The sequence below is a fragment of the Entelurus aequoreus genome, linkage group LG28, assembly GCF_033978785.1.
Source record: "Entelurus aequoreus isolate RoL-2023_Sb linkage group LG28, RoL_Eaeq_v1.1, whole genome shotgun sequence".
Classification (NCBI taxonomy): Eukaryota; Metazoa; Chordata; class Actinopteri; order Syngnathiformes; family Syngnathidae; genus Entelurus; species Entelurus aequoreus.
The window spans coordinates 23,383,437-23,405,710 of NC_084758.1; the positions used below are offsets into that span (position 1 = coordinate 23,383,437).

The 22,274-nt window shown below is 37.7% G+C and overlaps 1 protein-coding gene across 3 annotated transcripts in view; it reads right to left on the reverse strand.

Annotated features, from left to right (window-relative positions):
• diaph2 (diaphanous-related formin 2) overlaps positions 1-22,274 on the reverse strand; it is a 1,018,926-nt gene that overhangs the window by 936,601 nt on the left and 60,051 nt on the right. The gene's annotated exons all lie outside the window — the stretch shown is intronic.

Here is a 22,274-nt window from a genome sequence, read left to right on the forward strand (position 1 = left end):
CTTTGCAGTCTATTCAAATTATTGTATTCTGTTTTTTATTTACGATTCACACAACGTGTCAACTTCACTGGTTTTGGGTTTTGTACTTCATTCTTATAGGGAAAGTATTCTCAAAACATGAACAAACCCAGCAGGCACAAGACATTAAAACAACGTTGAGAACTTGTTCGTGACGTAGAGCAACTCAAACATAACGTTGGAACAACATGCTTTTTGACGACCTTTAATCAATGTTTTGACCATAAAAATGTTGTCATTTCCCAACCAATATTCTTCAACACAAATACAACGTCAAAAAAACATGCTTTTTGACAACAGTTCTTCAATGTCGGGCTTAGACGTTGATTTCACCATTGGAATTTGGTCATTTCTCAACCAACAACGTGGATCCAACGGTGTCTCAAATTTACAAATACAACTATTTTGCAACGTTGTGTCGAAGTCAGTTTTAAAAGACATGCTTGTATAATTAACGTTGCATCAATGTTTTGTGCCTGCTGGGATATTAAAAACTATGGAGAACAAAACTGTGGAAACGGTGTTCTCTGTTAAATGTATGTAAGTGTTTTTATTTCTGTTACATCTCTTAAAGGCCTACTGAAATGAATTTTTTTTATTTAAACGGGGATAGCAGATCCATTCTATGTGTCATACTTGATCATTTCGCGATATTGCCATATTTTTGCTGAAAGGATTTAGTAGAAAACATCGACGATAAAGTTCGCAACTTTTGATCGCTGATAAAAAAAAGCCTTGCCTGTACCGGAAGTAGCGTGATGTCGCAGGTTGAAGAGCTCCTCACATTTCCCCATTGTTTACACCAGCAGCGAGAGCGATTCGGACCGAGAAAGCAACGATTACCCCATTAATTTGAGCGAGGATGAAAGATTTGTGGATGAGGAACGTAAGAGTGAAGGACCAGAGTGCAGTGCAGGACATATCTTTTTTCGCTCTGACCGTAACTTAGGTACAAGCTGGCTCATTGGATTCCACACTTTCTCCTTTTTCTATTGTGGATCACAGATTTGTATTTTAAACCACCTCGGATACTATATCCTCTTGAAAATGAGAGTCGAGAACGCGAAATGGACATTCACAGTGACTTTTATCTCCACGACAATACATCGACGAAGCTCTTTAGCTACGGAGCTAACGTGATAGCATCGGGCTTGAATGCAGATAGAAACAAAAGAAATGAACCCCTGACTGGAAGGATAGACAGAAAATCAACAATACTATTAAACCATGGACATGTAACTACACGGTTAATGCTTTCCAGCCTGTCGAAGCTTAACAATGCTGTTGCTAACGACGCCATTGAAGCTAACTTAGCTACGGGACCTCGACAGAGCTATGCTAAAAACATTAGCTATCCACCTACGCCAGCCAGCCCTCATCTGCTCATCAACACCCGTGCTCACCTGCGTTCCAGCGTTCGACGGTGCGACGAAGGATTTCACCCGATCATAGATGCGGTCGGCGGCCCGGAGACGGAGGAAGTCAAGGAGAGGTCGGCGGCTAGCGCGTCTGCTATCCATCTCAAAGTCCTCCTGGTTGTTTTGCTGTAGTCCGCCGCTAATACACCGATCCCACCTACAGCTTTCTTCTTTGCAGTCTTCATTGTTCATTAAACAAATTGCAAAAGATTCACCAACACAGATGTCCAGAATACTGTGGAATTATGTGGTGAAAACAGAGCTTTTTGTATTGGATCCAATGGGGTCCGAATACTTCCGTTCACTCGGTGACGTCACGCGCAAACGTCATCATACCGAGACGTTTTCAACCGGAAGTTTCGCGGGAAATTTAAAATTGCACTTTATAAGTTAACCCGGCCGTATTGGCATGTGTTGCAATGTTAAGATTTCATCATTGATATATAAACTATCAGACTGTGTGGTCGGTAGTAGTGGGTTTTAGTAGGCCTTTAAATCAGATCATGTCCTTCTGTAGCTTAATGAGTTCATTTCCATTGTTTACTGGAGCTGCAAGGTAATAACAAGAATGAAAAAATAATTTAAAAAAACTGCACTATTAGAGTTTGAATGAGGCCACAGTTCATAAAAAGTACAAACTCGGAAGAGAGGAGAACAATGGAACAGACATACTACTGTAGCTTCTCCATTCAGGCAATCAACAGAGATGGGCCTTGATAGGCAGTATCAGGTAAATATTGGGTGGAATTATCTTTGAGCTACTTTTAATGCCGCGCCACAAAAGTGGGCTTTCATGTGAAAGGCATGGGGAGCAGAGGCCGAGTGGAGCCCTAATAGCTCCAGAATGACAAGCTGATTGGAATAGAGGCGATGTTTCTAAGAAGCCTTCCCTCAAAAGACAATGTCTGGCTTAAAAAAAGAGTGGAGAGAAAACAAGGAGAGGGAATGAGTGGAGCCTTGCTGCCCTCTGCTGGCAAATAAGGAAAAGCATGCATTATCCTTATACTGTACATTTTGAATCAAATTGAAATCAATCAATCAATGTTTATTTATATAGCCCTAAATCACAAGTGTCTCAAAGGGCTGAAATAAAAAAATGTTGGTGTCGTTTGATTCCTCTATTGGGGCTGAATGTTTTGCGGCCCATTTCCCATGGTGATCGTTAGAGAACCCTCAAAGAGCTAAGTGATCTGTCACTGTTTCTTTGAATCCAATGAATCATTTTTAAATTAAGCAATCCGTATTGAATTGTAATCCGAGAAATACTTTTTTCAGTTTGTAAAAAAACAGTATTACCACCTTTTACCCTCCAAAAAGAGGAAAGTGCCCTTTTTAAAAAATCTTGCCTATCTTTCACAATCCCTATGTTTTTCTCGTTTTTTAAGCATGCTAACTCGTAAAATACGGCAAGTGTGAGATGGCTAACAAGTAGAGATGTCCGATAATGGCTTTTTTGCCGATATCCGATATTCCGATATTGTCCAACTCTTAACTACCGATTCCGATATCAACCGATACCGATATATACAGTCGTGGAATTAACACATTATTATGCCGAATTTTGTTGTGATGCCCCGCTGGATGCATTAAACAATGTAACAAGGTTTTCCAAAATAAATCAACTCAAGTTATGGAAAAAAAATGCCAACATGGCACTGCCATATTTAATATTGAAGTCACAAAGTGCATTATATTTTTTAACATGTCTCAAAACAGCAGCTTGGAATTTGGGACATGCTCTCCCTGAGAGATCATGAGGAGGTTGAGGTGGGCGGGGTTGAGGTGGGGGGAAATAGCGGGGGGTGTATATTGTAGCGTCCCGGAAGAGTTAGTGCTGCAAGGGGTTCTGGGTATTTGTTCTGTTGTGTTTATGTTGTGTTACGGTGCGGATGTTCTCCCGAAATGTGTTTGTCATTCTTGTTTGGTGTGGGTTTACAGTGTGGCACATATTTGTAACAGTGTTAAAGTTGTTTATACGGCAACCCTCAGTGTGACCTGTATGGCTGTTGACCAAGTATGCCTTGCATCCACTTGTGTGTGTGAAAATCCATAGATATTATGTGATTGGGCCGGCACGCAAAGGCAGTGCCTTTAAGGGTTATTGGCGCTCTTTTACTTCTCCCTACGTCCGTGTACCACTCCGTACGGTGGTGTTTTAAAAAGTCATAAATTTTACTTTTTGAAACCGATACCAATAATTTCCGATATCACATTTTAAAGCATTTATCGGGCGATAATATCGGCAGTCCGATATTATCGGACATCTCTACTAACAAGTACTCTATTGTGCCCATAAAACCCTCTAAAAAAACACCCAAAAACCACCAAATATACTCCATTTACATCTTGTGACCTGAATATTAAATATAAGCAACATTGTTATTATAAGCGCTAACACAAACTATGTTTTGCCGCACCGTGATCACACAGGGCAAACTAGCTTATGCTGCTATATTGACAAATTGAGCCGGTGAGATGCTGCATCGCCTCTGAGCCGGTGAAAGTTAATTCTCGATTATAAAAGTTGCCTCTCACCTGGACAGTAGAAGGTTGTGGACATAAACCTAGAACCACTTCTGACACTGATCCTTTTACCATGAATTGATTAACGTGGACCCCGACTTAACAAGTTGAAAAACGTATTCGTGTGTTACCATTTAGTGGTCAATTGTACGGAATATGTACTGTACTGTGCAATCTACTAATAAAAGTTTCAATCAATCAATCAATCAATGGTCTACTTTGACATCCAACTTAGACCCGGAGATGGCAAGAAAGACACGAAAAGACGCTCGTTTGTGGCACATTTTTTTAACGCTTTTCTCTGATTATGATTAATTCCTCAATCTAAAACAGAAGGATATGAACAGCCCATCAGTCTGCATCCCAATGAATGCAGACATTGTACAGTAAGTGATTATTCTATTATGTTCGTAGTTTGTATTCCTTGTTTAGCACTTAGCAATACTGCTACATGATGCTTAGTGTTTCACTAAAGCTGGATCTGTTTAGCACTCAGCTTCTAAAACCTGTAGCTAATTTATTCAGGCTTAAAAATATAAGGTTCTGGATCATCATTTGTCCTTGTAATTTGTTGTCTCTCATGGAGTCTGCATGATTACTACCGTTGTTGTTGTCGAAGGAATAAGTGAACGGTGTGATGCGTCTGTAAAATAACCACAAGGCCACCTGGTTAGAGTGTCCGCCCTGAGATCGGTAGGTTGTGAGTTCAATCCCCGGCCGAGTCATACCAAAGACTATAAAAATGGGACCCATTACCTCCCTGCTTGGCACTCAGCATCAAGGGTTGGAATTGGGGGTTAAATCACCAAAATTATTCCTGAGCGCGGCCACCGCTGCTGCTCACTGCTCCCCTCACCTCCAGGGGGTGTAACAAGGGGATGGTCAAATGCAGAGGGTAATTTCACCACACCTAGTGTGTGTGTGACTATCATTGGTACTTTAACTTTTAACATTAAATAAGTACTCCACTGTATGCTTAAAATGACTAAATATGTAAATGTAAATATACATGTATATTGTACACATGTACTGTATATACATGACATACACTACCGTTCAAAAGTTTGGGGTCACATTGAAATGTCCTTATTTTTGAAGGAAAAGCACTGTACTTTTCAATGAAGATAACTTTAAACTAGTCTTAACTTTAAAGAAATACACTCTATACATTGCTAATGTGGTAAATAAACTATTCTAGCTGCAAATGTCTGTTTTTGGTGCAATATCTACATAGGTGTATAGAGGCCCATTTCCAGCAACTATCACTCCAGTATTCTAATGGTACAATGTGTTTGCTCATTGGCTCAGAAGGCTAATTGATGATTAGAAAACCCTCGTGCAATCATGTTCACACATCTGAAAACAGTTTATCTCGTTACATAAGCTACAAAACTGACCTTCCTTTGAGCAGATTGAGTTTCTGGAGCATCACATTTGTGGGGTCAATTAAACGCTCAAAATGCCAGAAATAGAGAACTTTCATCTGAAACTCGACAGTCTATTCTTGTTCTTAGAAATGAAGGCTATTCCACAAAATTGTTTGGGTGACCCCAAACTTTTCAACGGTAGTGTATATACACATTAACATATACATATATACACACACATTTACATATAACACAAATGTGATGCTCCAGAAACTCAACCTGCTCAAAGGAAGGTCAGTTTTGTAGCTTCTGTAACGAGCTAAACTGTTTTCAGATGTGTGAACATGATTGCACAAGGGTTTTCTAATCATCAATTAGCCTTCTGAGCCAATGAGCAAACACATTGTACCATTAGAACACTGGAGTGATAGTTGCTGAAATGGGCCTCCATACACATATGTAGATATTGCACCAAAAACCAGACATTTGCAGCTAGAATAGTCATTTACCACATTAGCAATGTACAGAGTCTATTTCTTTAAAGTTAAGACTAGTTTAAAGTTATCTTCATTGAAAAGTACAGAGCTTTTCCTTCAAAAATAAGAACATTTCAATGTGACCCCAAACTTTTGAACGGTAGTGTATATAGTTACAGCATGTATATAAAACTAATACAGGGTTTTGGATGTTTTCACAGTGCTTTTTACGTGAAATAGAGTGACTTCCATTGGTTCCATTATTAGCTGACTTTACTAGTTTATTTACGAGTTGGAATGCGTAAAAAAAATGTGTTATTGTCTTACATACGGATTGTGAATGATAGAAAGATTCCTCCGCCCCCAAAAAAGCGCAGTTCTCCTTTAAAGAATCGTGGTGCAGTAATACTGCTCTGGGATCACCTCGCAGCTTATTAACTGCGAGTCTTCATTCTAACAAAGTGCACAGAGAAGCACATAAAACCCCAACTGGCCACAGTGAGCGCTTCTATAGCATTTTTTTTTATTTTGTCTTTTCTCCGTCTCCCAGCTCCTCCAAAAACAAAAACAAACGCTGTAAGAAACAGCGATGGAGACAAAGCGGCTGGAATTATATCAGTCCAATAAAAAGGAAAGCCGCCGTGCTCTGAGAGGTTTGAAAGCTGGTAGACAAGTAAAGACATCCAGGTAAAAATGTCATAACAGCTAATGGGCCCCATCAGCACTTCGGACTTTTAAGCGAGCGTGTGCGGCAAATGTTGATACAAGTCATACATATATACTCACATACACACACTTATTCATACATACATAGGTACCTACGCTCCCACATACATACACAAATACAGTACATACCTACACACTCAAAGTTTGTACATCCACACGCACATTCACTGTATACACATACTGTACATATACATTCACTGTACAAACATACATATACACATATTGTACATACGCATTCACTGTACAAACATGCATATACACATACATGTTCATTTGCATTCACTGTACAAACATACATATACACATACATGTTCATATGCATTCACTGTACAAACATACATATACACATGCATGTACATAAACATTCAACTGTACAAACATGCATATACACATATTGTACATATGCATTCACTGTACAAACATGCATATACACATACATGTTCATATGCATTCACTGTACAAACATGCATATACAAATATTGTACATATGCATTCACTGTACAAACATGCATATACACATACATGTTCATATGCATTCACTGTACAAACATACATATACACATACATGTACATAAACATTCACTGTACAAACGTGCATATACACATATTGTACATATGCATTCACTGTACAAACATGCATATACACATACATGTTCATATGCATTCACTGTACAAACATACATATACACATACATGTACATAAACATTCACTGTACAAACATGCATATACACATATTGTACATATGCATTCACTGTACAAACATGCATATACACATACATGTTCATATGCATTCACTGTACAAACATACATATACACATACATGTACATAAACATTCACTGTACAAACATACATATATACATACTGTACATAAACATTCACTGTACAAACATACATATATACATACTGTACATATACATTCACTGTACAAACATACATATACACATACTGTACATAAACATTCACTGTACAAACATACATATATACATACTGTACGTATACATTCACTGTACAAACATACTTGTACACATACTGTACATAAACATTCACTGTACAAACATACATATACACATACTGTACATAAACATTCACTGTACAAACATACATATATACATACTGTACATATACATTCACTGTACAAACATACATATACTGTACATATACATTCACTGTACAAACATACATATACACATACTGTACATATACAAGTACATATACATACATACACTCATGCATATAATCAGGTTTCATCAAACATATCAACGTTGTTACCCTAGGGCAGTGGTTCTTAACCTAGGTTCGATCGAGTCGGGCTCAGGGGTTCGGCGGAGGTCAAAACACACCCGACTCATCGGGTAAATAAAAACTTCTCCCTATCGGCGTATTACGGATACGGCAACAGCAGAAGTCAGACTGATTTGCAGGTGTGTAATTTGTTGTGAGTTTATGCACTGTGTTGGTTTTGTTCTTTGAACAAGGTGATGTTTGTGCACGGTTCATTTTGTGCACCAGTAATAAAACATGGAAACACTTTAGTATGGGGAACATATTCACCATTAATAGTTGCTTATTAACATGCAACTTAGTAACATATTGGCTCTTAACTAGTCATTATTAAGTACTTATTAATGCCTTATTCTGCATGGCCTTATTATAACCCTAACCCTGGCCCTAACCATAACCAAATAAATTAAGTCTTTGTTACTTAGAATATGTTCCCCATACTAAAGTGTTACCAAAAACATACAACTTTGTCTTAAATTTGAAAAAAAAAAAACATTTTATTTTTCGCTAAAGAAGGGTTCGGTGAATGCGCATATGAAACTGGTGGGGTTTGGTACCTCCAACAAGGTAAACTGGGTAACACATGGCACACTGACAATGCTTAACTTAATGTTACTATAACAATCTACAAGGTTAATATAACTGGCTTCTCTTTCTTCCCCTCCATTTATCTGCTTTCTTTTGTATTTCAAGTTACCATTACATATATGTATTGTTGCATTTGAACAATTGTATTGTTGATAGTAGAGGTAAATTATTGTTATTATTCATTATCAATAGTGCTATTTCTATTGGTATCTGTATTGCTCCATTTGTAGTGTAACAATGCTCATTGTCATTTCTGTATTATTATTTATTTCACTAACTGCTTCTTTGCTATCACTTTTACCATCATATTTGTTCATATCGTATTCGTTGATGTTGTTCTATTGTTGTTGTTGTTGTTGTTATTGTGGTGTTTGCTGCTGTTGTTTTTGTCTCTCTGTCTTATCCCCCTCTTGTCCCCACAATTTACCCCTCTGTCTTCCTTTTTTTGTCTTTCTATCCACTCCTGCTTCGGCCCGGCTGCACCAAATGATAATATAAATACTAGGGCTGCAACTAACGATTAATTTGATAATCGATTAATATGTTGATTATTACTTCGATTAATTGATTAATAATCGGATAAAAGAGACAAACTACATTTCTATCCTATCCAGTATTTTATTGAGAAAAACCAGCATACTGGCACCATACTTATTTTGATTATTGTTTCTCAGCTGTTTGTAAATGTTGCAGTTTATTAAAAAAAAGGTTTATTAAAAAAAATAAAAAATAAATAAAAACTTTTTTTTTAATTAAAAAAAAAAACTCTGCGCATGTGCATAGCATAGATCTAACGAATCGATGACTAAATTAATCGGCAACTATTTTAATAATCGATTTTAATCGATTTTAATCGATTTTAATCGATTTAATCGATTTTTCTCTTTCTATCCACTCCAGCTTCGGCCCGGCTGCACCAAATGATAATATAAATACTAGGGCTGCAACTAACGATTAATTTGATAATCGATTAATCTGTCGATTATTACTTCGATTAATCAATTAATAATCGGATAAAAGAGACAAACTACATTTCTATCCTATCCAGTATTTTATTGGGAAAAAAACAGCATACTGGCACCATACTTATTTTGATTATTGTTTCTCAGCTGTTTGTAAATGTTGCCGTTTATAAAAAAAAGGTTTATTAAAAAAATAAATAAATAAATAAAAACTTTTTTTTTTTTTTTTTTTTTTTTTAAAACTCTGCGCATGCGCATAGCATAGATCTAACGAATCGATGACTAAATTAATCGGCAACTATTTTAATAATCGATGTTAATCGATTTAATCGATTTTTCTCTTTCTATCCACTCCTGCTTCGGCCTGGCTGCACCAAATGATAATATAAATACTAGGGCAGCAACTAACGATTAATTTGATAACCGATTAATCTGTCGATTATTATTTCGATTGATCGATTAATAATCGGATAAAAGAGACAAACTACATTTCTATCCTATCTAGTGTTTTATTGAAAAAAAACAGCATAATGGCACCATACTTATTTTGATTATTGTTTCTCAGCTGTTTGTAAATGTTGCAGTTTATAAAAAAGGTTTATTAAAAAAATAAATAAATACATAAAAAAAAAAATTTTTAATTAATTTTTTTTTTTTTTTTAAACCTCTGAGCATGCGCATAGCATAGATCCAACGAATCAATGACTAAATTACTCGGCAACTATTTTAATAATCTATTTTAATCGATTTAATCGATTATTTGTTGCAGCCCTAATAAATACATTTAATAAAGTCAAATACAAATAAGGCAACAAGAGAAGTATCCCACACTTCTCTTTAGTAAATTAAATTTGTACAGCCGATATGGGCATCTACATCAACTATATGATTTGCCTGAGAAGCTGGACAGGACAAAAAAAATAAATTAAGAAAAATATTGATACAAGTCACGCCAGCAGGGAGAGGAGCTTTCATGGTCCCATTACAGACAATATGGATCTGAAACAATGATGAAATAGCCTTTTTTTAATATGTCAGCAGTGTCATGTTGGGTTCACTGTGGGTATTTTAAAAAGGCAGTGGGCGAGGTTATAGGATTCCTCTCGTAAAGCTCTCGGACCGGTGTCCACTTCCAAGCTTTAACCTTTGAGCGAGACGCAAGTTACCAGTGGATTTAACACTGCGCATTTTAATGAGACGATTGGAGACAAAAAGAGTTTAACCGCACATGACAACCTTCTGAAACTGGAAGCAGCAGCGGTGGAAATGTTTTAAAGGTCACCGATTATGGGAAAAGTGACTGTGATGATGTTCTAACAGTAGCATGTGTCCCTAGAGCCTGTTTATGAGCACCAAACATGAGAAAAATCCTCCACGAGGAACTTTTCATGACACCATGAAGGTAAAAAGTCCTTCCTCATGACCTCACAACCTATTCCTAGATAGATAATGTTTATACAGTACAGGCCAAAAGTTTGCTCACATCTTTTCCACATTCAATGTGTTTTCTTTATTTCCATGACTATTTGTAGATTGTCACTGAAGGCATCAAAACTATGAATGAACACAAAAAAAAGTGAAATAACTGAAAACACGCTAGTTCCTTTTAGCGCGGTTAAATTAATTATTTTTCCGGTTATTTTTCCTAGCCATTTGCCGATTCTTACAACTTGTTTTTACTGATTTCCGCGGTAATATTGGCACATATTACAAAAATTATGTTCTCAATGGCTATGCTGATATTATATAGCAGACAGCATCAAGAAATGATCTTGGAATGCGCCATGAACATGACTCTACTACCAAGAATCTCTCGGGGCGGATGCTAAGAAAGACCGGCGGACGAGTTTTTTCGAAGGAAGTTTCGGACGAAAATCTTGGACAGCATCTCTGTCTGGACTGGAGCCTGCAGTGCCTCAGACTGGAAGTCTTTGCAGAGAGTGGTGAGGACGGCGGAAAAGATCATCAGGACTCGTCTTCCTACTATCCAGGAGATCGCAAAAAGCCGCTGCCTGACCACAGGTCAGAAAATCTGTAGAGACTCCTCCCACCCCCACCAAGGACTGTTTTCACTGCTGGATTCTAGAAAGAGGTTCCGCAGCCTCCGTAGCAGAACTTCCAGGTTCTGTAACAACTTCTTCCCTCAGGCCGTAAGACTCTTGAACGCATCATAATAATCCCCTCAATTCCCCCCAAAAATGGATTAACTCGCTGGAATATAAAGACAATATAACATACATCCAGAAACATGGATGTATATGCAAAAGTGCAATATATTTATCTGTACAGTAATCTATTTATTTATATCTGCACCTTATTGCTTTTTTATCCTGCACTACCATGAGCTAATGCAACGAAATGTTGTTCTTATCTGTACGGTAAAGTTCAAATTTGAATGACAATAAAAAGGAAGTCTAAGTAACACAACTTTTGAATGTCTCAAAGTCCATCCAAAAGACTCTGTGGATTGAAGGTAGGAGTTTTAAATCCAAAGGAAAGAACCGTTCTTGCCCTGACTGATATCCAGAGAAAGGTTGCTATTGTTCTGCCAGTTGTGAATCAGTTTGCATGCACAAATAAAGCGTGAAGAGGTTTCTTATTTCTTATTTCTCTTTCCAGATTCCTTATTAAACTTGTGACGTCTTGCAGGCCAAATTGAACACAAGGCGGGCCACACTTGGCCCGCGGGCCGTAGTTTGGACACCCCTGATATACAGTATATATCAGTGGCGGCCCGTGCGTTTCCCACCTAGGCCTTCAGTGATGTCCAACTTCAAAGATTACCGCTCAAAATACCATAATCGATGTCACCACATGACCATTGCTGGAGAAATACTATACAGGAACACATTTACGCCCTACTGGTCATTTAAATCACATCAACAGTGTACAAAACGGGTTGTTTTCTGGCGCATTTAAAAATCTATTAAAACGCATCAGCAATTAAAACATATCTTATGTGGTACTGTCAAAATAAAAATTGCAAAAAATTAGGGATGTCCGATAAATGCGTTAAAATGTAATATCGGAAATTATCGGTATCGTTTTTTTTTTATTATCGGTATCGTTTTTTGGTTTTTTTTTAATTAAATCAACATAAAAAACACAAGATACACTTACAATTAATGCACCAACACAAAAAAACCTCCCTCGTCATTCACACAAAAGGTTGTTTCTTTCTGTTATTAATATTCTGGTTCCTACATTATATATCAATATATATTAATACAGTCTGCAGGGATACAGTCCATAAGCACACATGATTGTGCGTGCTGCTGGTCCACTAATAGTACTAACCTTTAACAGTTAATGTTACTCATTTTCATTAATTACTAGTTTCTATGTAACTGTTTTTATATTGTTTTACTTTCTTTTTTATTCAAGAAAATGTTTTTAATTTATTTATCTTATTTTTAATTTTTTATTTTTTTTTTTAAAGTACCTTATCTTCACCATACCTGGTTGTCCAAATTAGACATAATAATGTGTTATTTCCACGACTGCATATATCGGTTGATATCGGTATCGGTAATTAAAGAGTTGGACAATATCGGAATATCGGATATCGGCAAAAAGCCATTATCGGACATCCCTACAAAAACATATTAAAAGTAAAAAAATAATAATATTTGAACTCACTATTCGACGGCGTATAAGCCAGTGGTACCCCTTGTCGTCGGCTTATTCGAGTGAAAATGGCGAGCATTTCCCCATTTCATCGCCAGAACAGCTGAGCTAACTTCCCGGGGCTGGCCGACATGGTCTCACAAGATGTAGTTTCTCTTTAAATATCCTTCTTGAAAATGGCCTTGCAAATATATATCTGCCACGGAAACTTGTGAATGGATACTCACTTTGGAATGACAAGTGAGTATCCAATCACAGTCTCGTTAACATCAGGCTACTTAGACAGGCTACTGTCAACAACTTGTGGTCTGATTGGCTATCGCAACTGTCTATCAACTCTGTGTTCTCAAATTCATCCGCGAACGGTCCCGATGAGTATCCAATCACAGGATGCATACATGTCATGTTCGACGTGAGGCCATCTAGAAGGCCTTACTGACAACAACTCGTGATCTGATTGGCTATCGCAACTGTCTATCACCGGGAACTCTTATTCAACCCTTTTTCGATTATGCATGCACCTCCTGGTACCCTAGCACCTCCAAAACCCTCAAATCTAGACTCCAAACATCCCAGAACAAGCTAGTCAGATTACTTCTGGACCTCCACCCCAGATCACACCTCACTCCTACCCACTTCTCCAAAGTGGGCTGGCTTAGAGTGGAGGACAGAGTAAAACAACTTGCACTGAGCCTAGTCTATAAAATCCGCTACACCTCCCTGATATGGAAGTACATGTCAAACTACTTCCATAACGTCAATGACCACCACAACCACAACACCAGGGGGAGCTCCACAAACCACGTTAAACCAAGATTCCGATCTAACAAAGGTCTTAACTCATTCTCCTTCTATGCCACATCAATATGGAATGCACTCCCAACAGGTGTAAAAGAAAGTGCACCTCTATCCTCCTTCAAAACCACACTAAAAGAACACCTCCAGGCAACACTGGTATACATAAACATGATAGTGTCTTCAAAGTGTGCATTTTCCTACTAAAATAGGGACTTTTGTCAAGGCCTGCTTACATCGATTCTTATTGGGAACTCTGCTTCACTATACAAACTTTTCGGTTTACGAAACATGTTCAAGAACTAATTAAAAGCCTACTGAAAGCCACTACTACCGACCACACAGTCTGGTAGTTTATATATCAATGATGAAATCTTAACATTGCAACACATGCCAATACGGCCGGGTTAGATTAGTAAAGTGCCATTTTAAATTTCCCGCGAAATATCCTGCTGAAAACGTCTCGGTATGATGACGTTTGCGCGTGACGTCACGGATTGTAGCGGACATAATGGGACACCATTGTGGCCAGCTATTAAGTCGTCTGTTTTCATCGCAAAATTCCACAGTATTCTGGACATCTGTGTTGGTGAATCTTTTGCAATTTGTTTAATGAACAATGAAGACAGCAAAGAAGAAAGCTCTAGGTGGGAAGCGGTGTATTAGCGGCCGGCTGCAGCAACACAACCAGGAGGACTTTGAGTTGGATACGCGCTACCGTGAGTACGCAGCTGCGGCTTCCAAACATTTGATCGCTTGCCCGTACGTGCGTGCCGCTATGTGCATGTCACGTACGTAACTTTGGGGAAATATATGTGCTGTATGAACTTTGTGGAGGTGAACGGTACTTTGGGCTGTGGGATTGAGTGTGTTGTGCGGGTGTTTGAGTTGTATTGGTGGGTTATATGGACGGGAGGGGGGAGGTGTTTGTTATGCGGGATTAATTTGTGGCATATTAAATATAAGCCTGGTTGTGTTGTGGCTAATAGAGTGTTTATTTACTGTTTTAGTCATTCCCAGCTGAATATCAGATCCCACCCGCCTCTCACAGCATCTTCCCTATCTGAATCGCTTCCACTGCCCTCTAATCCTTCACTCTCACTTTCCTCATCCACGAATCTTTCATCCTCGCTCAAATTAATGGGGTAATCGTCGCTTTCTCGGTCTGAATCGCTCTCGCTGCTGGTGTCCATGATTGTAAACAATGTGCAGATGTGAGGAGCTCCACAACCTGTGACGTCACGCTACTTCCGGTACAGGCAAGGCTTTTTTTATCAGCGACCAAAAGTTGCAAACTATATCGTCGATGTTTTCTACTAAATCTTTTCAGCAAAAATATGGCAATATCGCGAAATGATCAAGTATGACACATAGAATGGACCTGCTATCCCCGTTTTGTTGGAGACAGGTGTGAATAAACACAGTTATTTAGCCTTAAAGCTACAGACACACATAATGGTGTGTTCTCAGTATGGGTTTACTAAATGCACTTGTAAAATTATGTCTAAAGGCTACATTTTGGAGAACACACTTCATGTCTCTTAATATATTTCTTCAATCAATAAAACACTTGAAAACATTTACCTTCATTATTTATTTCCTCAGATCTCTTCCCTGACCTGCCGCTTTAAAGTAATCTGCTGTTGGGCATGGAGAACACATGGTGTGAGAGACAAACCACTTTCCCAAAAAGGAAAAAAAAACATATTTTCACTTTCTCCGAGTCATTAATGCACAGAGGGGGGTCTCACTAATACGGCAATCCCCCTTTGAGGCCTGCTGGGATTCTCAGGCTGCAACATACCGACAAACAATAACAGGAAAGGCAGACAAGATGGAGGCCAAATAAATTACTGTATACTCGTGTGCGACCAAAAAGGGTTGAATCTGGATAAAAGTTTATAAAGTTGAATCTGACATTGAACGCAGTCTGTTACGGTCACAATAGATGCTGGACAGAATGGAAATAGGATTAATCAGTTCCGATGTCAAACTGTCACTATTATAAAGCCTCTTTGAACATTTTACATCCCTTACTGCAGGGGTGTTCGAACAATCAATCAATCAATCAAAGTTTATTTATATAGCCCTTAATCACAAGTGTCTCAAAGGGCTGCACAAGCCACAACGACATCCTCGGCTCAGATCCCACATACTACGGCCCGTCCGTGTGTTCATTTTGGCCCGCAAGTTTGTCATGAGTTTAGTCACGAGTTTAATAAGGAATCTGGCCAGCAGGGGTGTTTCCAAATTGATAGTACATATCTGACAATCTATTTGCTGCAAATTTGCCACCATCTTGTGGAAAATGTGAGTAAATCAAGACAATGACCATGAATTTTGCTTTGAAGTGAGTATAGAATAGGCCTTCATTGTAATTGCGAAACTGTGGAATACAGCATAACATTTTATTTTTTGACCTAATGTAAACAACCTTCCCTAGTCATGATGCAAAAAAAAAAACACATGGTCACACATAACTCAACTTGCTCACTGAATTTTGTGGACGTTATAAAATATGTCCACGCACCATAAAATATTCAAAGTGGGACCCATTTAAATGGCGTATTTTAGCTGCTTGATATTTCTGATTGATTACAAACTTTAAGGAGGTTGTCGCGGAAGTAAACAAGGTAGGAGTTGAACTTTCACATATCAATGATATATTTATTATATTAATATAATATGGACACATATATATGAATATATATAGACTGTATATGTATAATGTTATTTTACATGCTGTCGGCTTTCGGCCCCTGGCCAAATTTTTTTCATATAATATGGACACATATATATATGAATATGTATAGTCTTTATATGTGTATTGTTATTTTACATGCAGTCGGCTTTCGGCCCCTGGCCAAATTTTTTCAGCCCAATGCGGGCCCCAAGTCAAAAGGTTTGGACACGCCTGCTTCACTGTCATGCAAGTGCTAAATAAAGTTAAACTGCAATTTCCAACAAAACAAACCTACTCACCATTGGCCGAAACATGATAGAAATGCAGCAGGACGTGCATAAATAAAAGTAAAGCTATAATATTGTTAGGTAAGCTCATTCATACTGATTCAAAATTGATTAATAATTTTAAAAAATCGCTTATAAAAGTATTCCTTTTTTTTTAAATCAATAAAAGACATATTTAAACATACAGTACACGCGTACATACATAAACTCATACATCCACATCACCTAAAACATGGCACACCGTTAAGTTTTACCTATCATTATCATAAATTAATATTACATTCCTCTGCCCCTTTTCTTCTTACTCTCCTTTCTCTTATTATCTACTTGTTTATCTAATTTACGTTTCATTACATTTGAAATGATAGTAATGGTGATAATAAAGGTAAATATTATTATTCTGTATTAATATTATTATTATTGTTTTAATTATAGTATAATAATGATCCTTGTCAATGCTGTTATTACTGTTTACTTAACTAATTTGTTGTTATGACTACTGCTATCATATTTGCATATATTGTATCTGCTAGTGTAGTTCTGGGGTTATTTTATTTTGTAAAATAGAATGACACATGCAGGATATTACCGCTTTTTTTTATGTCAATAAAATGAAGGGTGGCTTTTTTTGCGATGTATTTTCCAAACTTGTACAAACCCCAAAACGAGTGAAGTTGGCACGTTGTGTAATTAATAAATAAAAACAGAATGCAATGATTTGCAAATCCTTTTCAACTTCAATTGAATAGACTGCAAAGACAAGATATTTAATGTTCGAACTGAGAACCTTAATTAAATGATTATTAACTTAGAATTTAATGGCAGCAACACATTGCAAAAAAGTTGGCACAGGGGCATTTTTACCACTGTGTTACATGGCCTTTCCTTTTAATAACACTCAGTAAACGTTTGGGAACTGAGAAGACCAATTCTTTCCCATTCTTGCTTGATGTACAGCTTAAGTTGTTCAACAGTCCGGGGGTCTCCGTTGTGGTATTTTAGGCTTCATAATGCGCCACACATTTTCAATGGGAGACAGGTCTGGACTACAGGCAGGCCAGTCTAGTACCCGCACTCTTTTACTATGAAGCCACGCTGTTGTAACACGTGGCTTGGCATTGTCTTGCTGAAATAAGCAGGGGCGTCCATGATAACGTTGCTTGGATGGCAACATATGTTGCTCCAAAACCTGTATGTACCTTTCAGCATTAATGGTGCCTTCACAGATGTGTAAGTTGGGCACTAATACACCCCCCATACCATCACAGATTCTGACTTTTGAACTTTGCGCCTATAACAATCCAGATGGTTCTTTTCCTCTTTGTTCCGGAGGACACGACGTCCACAGTTTCCAAAAACAATTTCAAATGTGAACTCGTCAGACCACAAAACACTTTTACACTTTGCATCAGTCCATCTTAGATGAGCTCGGGCCCAGCGAAGCCGGCGGCGTTTCCGGGTGTTGTTGATAAATGGCTCTGCTTTTTTGCCACTCGTGCCAGCTTTTTTGAAACATGTTGCAGGCATCAAATTCCAAATGAGCTAATATTTGCAAAAAATTTGTCTTTGCAGTATATTCAATTGAATATAGGTTGAAAAGGATTTGCAATTAATTGTATTCTGTTTTTATTTACGATTTACACAACGTGCCAACTTCACTGGTTTTGGGTTTTGTATAATTGTAGACTAAGTACCATTATGTTCAATCTCCTGTTCTATGCTCGTCATCACACTTGTTCTCAGATGTCCTTTGATTGATTTGCTGCGATCGATCATGGCGGAATTTGAACCATTCATTTTTGTAAGTCTCTACAGAGAAAAAAGAAAAAGAAAAAAAAAAATAAAGAAAAAAAAGTATGTCTCTACAGACTTTTTTTCACATCAAACTGTGGTGAAATTCCGACTTGTACGACAAAGACCCCACGGTAGTCTGGGAGCGACAAGTGAGCGACAGAGAGAGAGAGAGAGAGAGAGAGAGAGACAAGTACCGCCTTCAAAAGTGCACAAATAAATACCCCTTTGGACTTGATTTCATTACTATAATTTCATACTTCTGCTCTGCATTGTCGAGACCTCTCAAATGTCAACGCGCTGTCTGTGTCATCTGTCACACCGCAAATTTAAGCTGGGTTTTTAATGTCACGCCACGCCGCGCACAAACACGGCAAATTGAGATGTGAAAATGAGTGACGGACAGGGGGAGCGCGGCAAACAAGGCAAGAAAACACTCACGCCATAGCCTGATGGAAAACTAAAAAGGCAAGAGCAGTGCTCGTATTCCCGCAGTGTTGGCAATAAAGGCTATTGTGTGAGGGGAGTGAAGCCAGCCATCGGAACAAGAGACGTGCACACACCTTAAAGGTATTATCCACAACAGTGCACACGACCGATGCAATGATGCAGCATTGGACTTCAAAAAGAAACCTTTTTTTGTTTTCTGACAAAGCTTTGACGACATTCAAGTATGAAGTAAATAGTCGAGGGGAATGTAAGTAGGTTGACTACTGATGTCTGCAGAATGTATTCCCATCCTAAATACCCATCAGGTGGATTTTGGATTAAGAAGACAGAGTATGTGTTGTGTACGTGCATACAAGACATGGATAGAACTAGTTAACTTCCCTTGATTGATTTTAACGTTTCAAAGCTGATTTATTGGATATTTTTTTTACCTTTCTTAATAATTTTGATGCAAGTTTTATCTTCAATTATTTAATTATCCTATTTTAGCTCCTGATGGATATTTCGTACAACCTAATTTTAGGATGGTTTAAAGGCCTACTGAAATGATTTTTTTGTATTTAAACGGGGATAGCAGATCCATTCTATGTGTCATACTTGATCATTTCGCGATATTGCCACATTTTTGCTGAAAGGATTTTTTGGTCGCTGATAAAAAAAAAAAGCCTTGCCTGTACCGGAAGTAGCGTGACGTCGCAGGTTGAAGGGCTCCTCACATTTCCCCATTGTTTACACCAGCAGCGAGAGCGATTCGGACCGAGAAAGCGACGATTACCCCATTCATTTGAGCGAGGATGAAAGATTCGTGGATGAGGAATGTGAGAGTGAAGGACTAGAGTGCAGTGCAGGACGTATCTTTTTTCGCTCTGACCGTAACTTAGGTACAAGCTGGCTCATTGGATTCCACACTTTCTCCTTTTTCTATTCTGGATCACGGATTTGTATTTTAAACCACCTCGGATACTATATACTCTTGAAAATGAGAGTCGAGAACGCGAAATGGACATTCACAGTGACTTTTATCTCCACGACAATACATCGGCGAAGCACTTTAGCTACGGAGCTAACGTGATAGCATCGTGCTTAACTGCAGATAGAAACAAAAGAAATAAACCCCTGACTGGAAGGATAGACAGAAAATCCACAATACTATTAAACCATGGACCCGTAAATACACGGTTAATGCTTTCCAGCTTGGCGAAGCTTAACAATGCTGTTGCTAACGACGCCATTGAAGCTAACTTAGCTACGGGACCTCACAGAGCTATGCTAAAAACATTAGCTATCCACCTACGCCAGCCAGCCATCATCTGCTCATCAACACCCGCGCTCACCTGCGTTCCAGCGATCGACGGAGCGACAAAGGACTTCACCCGATCATCGATGCGGTCGGCGGCTAGCGTTTGATAGCGCGTCTGCTATCCAAGTCAAAGTTCTCCTGGTTGTGTTGCTGCAGCCAGCCGCTAATACACCGATCTCACCTACAACTTTCTTCTTTGCAGTCTTCATTGTTCATTAAACAAATTGCAAAAGATTCACCAACACAGATGTCCAGAATTCTGTGGAATTGTGCGATGAAAACAGAGCTTTTTGTATTGGATACAATGGTGTCCGAATACTTCCGTTTCAACCATTGACGTCACGCGCATACGTCATCATACATAGACGTTTTCAACCGGAAGTTTAACGGGAAATTTAAAATTGCACTATAAGTTAACCCGGCCGCATTGGCATGTGTTGCAATGTTAAGATTTCATAATTGATATATAAACTATCAGAGTGCATGGTCGGTAGTAGTGGGTTTCAGTAGGCTTTACCTTCCAATAAGAATGTCGCAAAGATTTTGCCCCGGTTTTCGTATACAGCCTTAGTCGTTGTACGTCAAACCACTCCCCAAACAAGGAATCCAAGGCGTTGGTGACTCATTCTCTCTACTTTTCATTGAGTATGACTGCAAAATAAGCCACCATGGGGCCAAAGTAAGTTGTGAATTCCAGCACTTGATAAAGAAACGCTCTTAAATTTCTCCACGTGGCTCGCCCCTCCTCTTCTCCCTCTCCACTCATAGGTAGCCTTGAGGGAAAAATCGCGTTGGTTCTCATATGATACATTTTTTTCGTCTGACCTTTTGAAACGTATTACCAACGAAAAGTGAGGTACCATTGTAATGCAGATGGAAGTCATGCCAATATATAAATAATTGTGTAAAAAAAATCAGTTATTGACGACTGTTATTAATATTACTGTATTTTAACAGCCTGTTGTTATTCACCATTGTTATTGATATTACCTCATTTTAACTGCCTATTGTTATTCACTATTGTTATTGATATTACCTCATTTTAACTGCCTATTGTTATTCACTATTGTTATTGATATTACTGCATTTTAACTGCCTATTGTTATTCACTGTTGTTATTAATATTACTGCATTTTAACTGACTATTGTTATTAATATTACCACATTTTAACTGCCTATTGTTATTCACCATTGTTGTTGATATTACTGCATTTTAACTGCCTATTGTTATTCACTGTTATTAATTTTACTGCATTTTAACTGCCTATTGTTATTAATATTACCGCATTTTAACTGCCTATTGTTATTCACTATTATTATTGATATTACTGCATTTTAACTGTCTATTATTATTCACTCGTTATTGACATTACTGCATTTTAACTGTCTATTGTTATTCCCTATTATTATTGATATTACTGCATTTTAACTGTCTATAATTACTGACGACTGTTATTAATACTAATGTATTTTCACTGTTTGTTGTAATTCATGACTGTTATTAATAATGCTGTCTTTAAACTGTCTATGTTATTGACTGTTATTAATATTACTGCATTTTAACTCTTTAGTGTTATCGATGACTGTTATTATTAATGCAATTTAACTCTTTAGTGTTATTGATGACTGTTAATAATATTAATGCATTTAACTCTATTATATTTGATGACTGTTATTAAAAGTAATGCATTTTATTTCTAGTGTAATTGATGACTGATATTACTGCATTTTAACTCTCTGTTATTAATAGCTGTTAATAATATGAATGCATTTTAACTGTCAATTATAATTGACAACTGTTAATAAAAATAATGCATTTTAACTGTCTATTGTTATTGACAACTGTTATTAAAATTAACGCATTTTAAATGTCTATTGTTATTGATGACTGTTATTAAAATTAACGCATTTTAACTGTCTATTGTTATTGACGACTGTTATTAAAATTAACACATTTTAACTGTGTATTGTTATTGACAA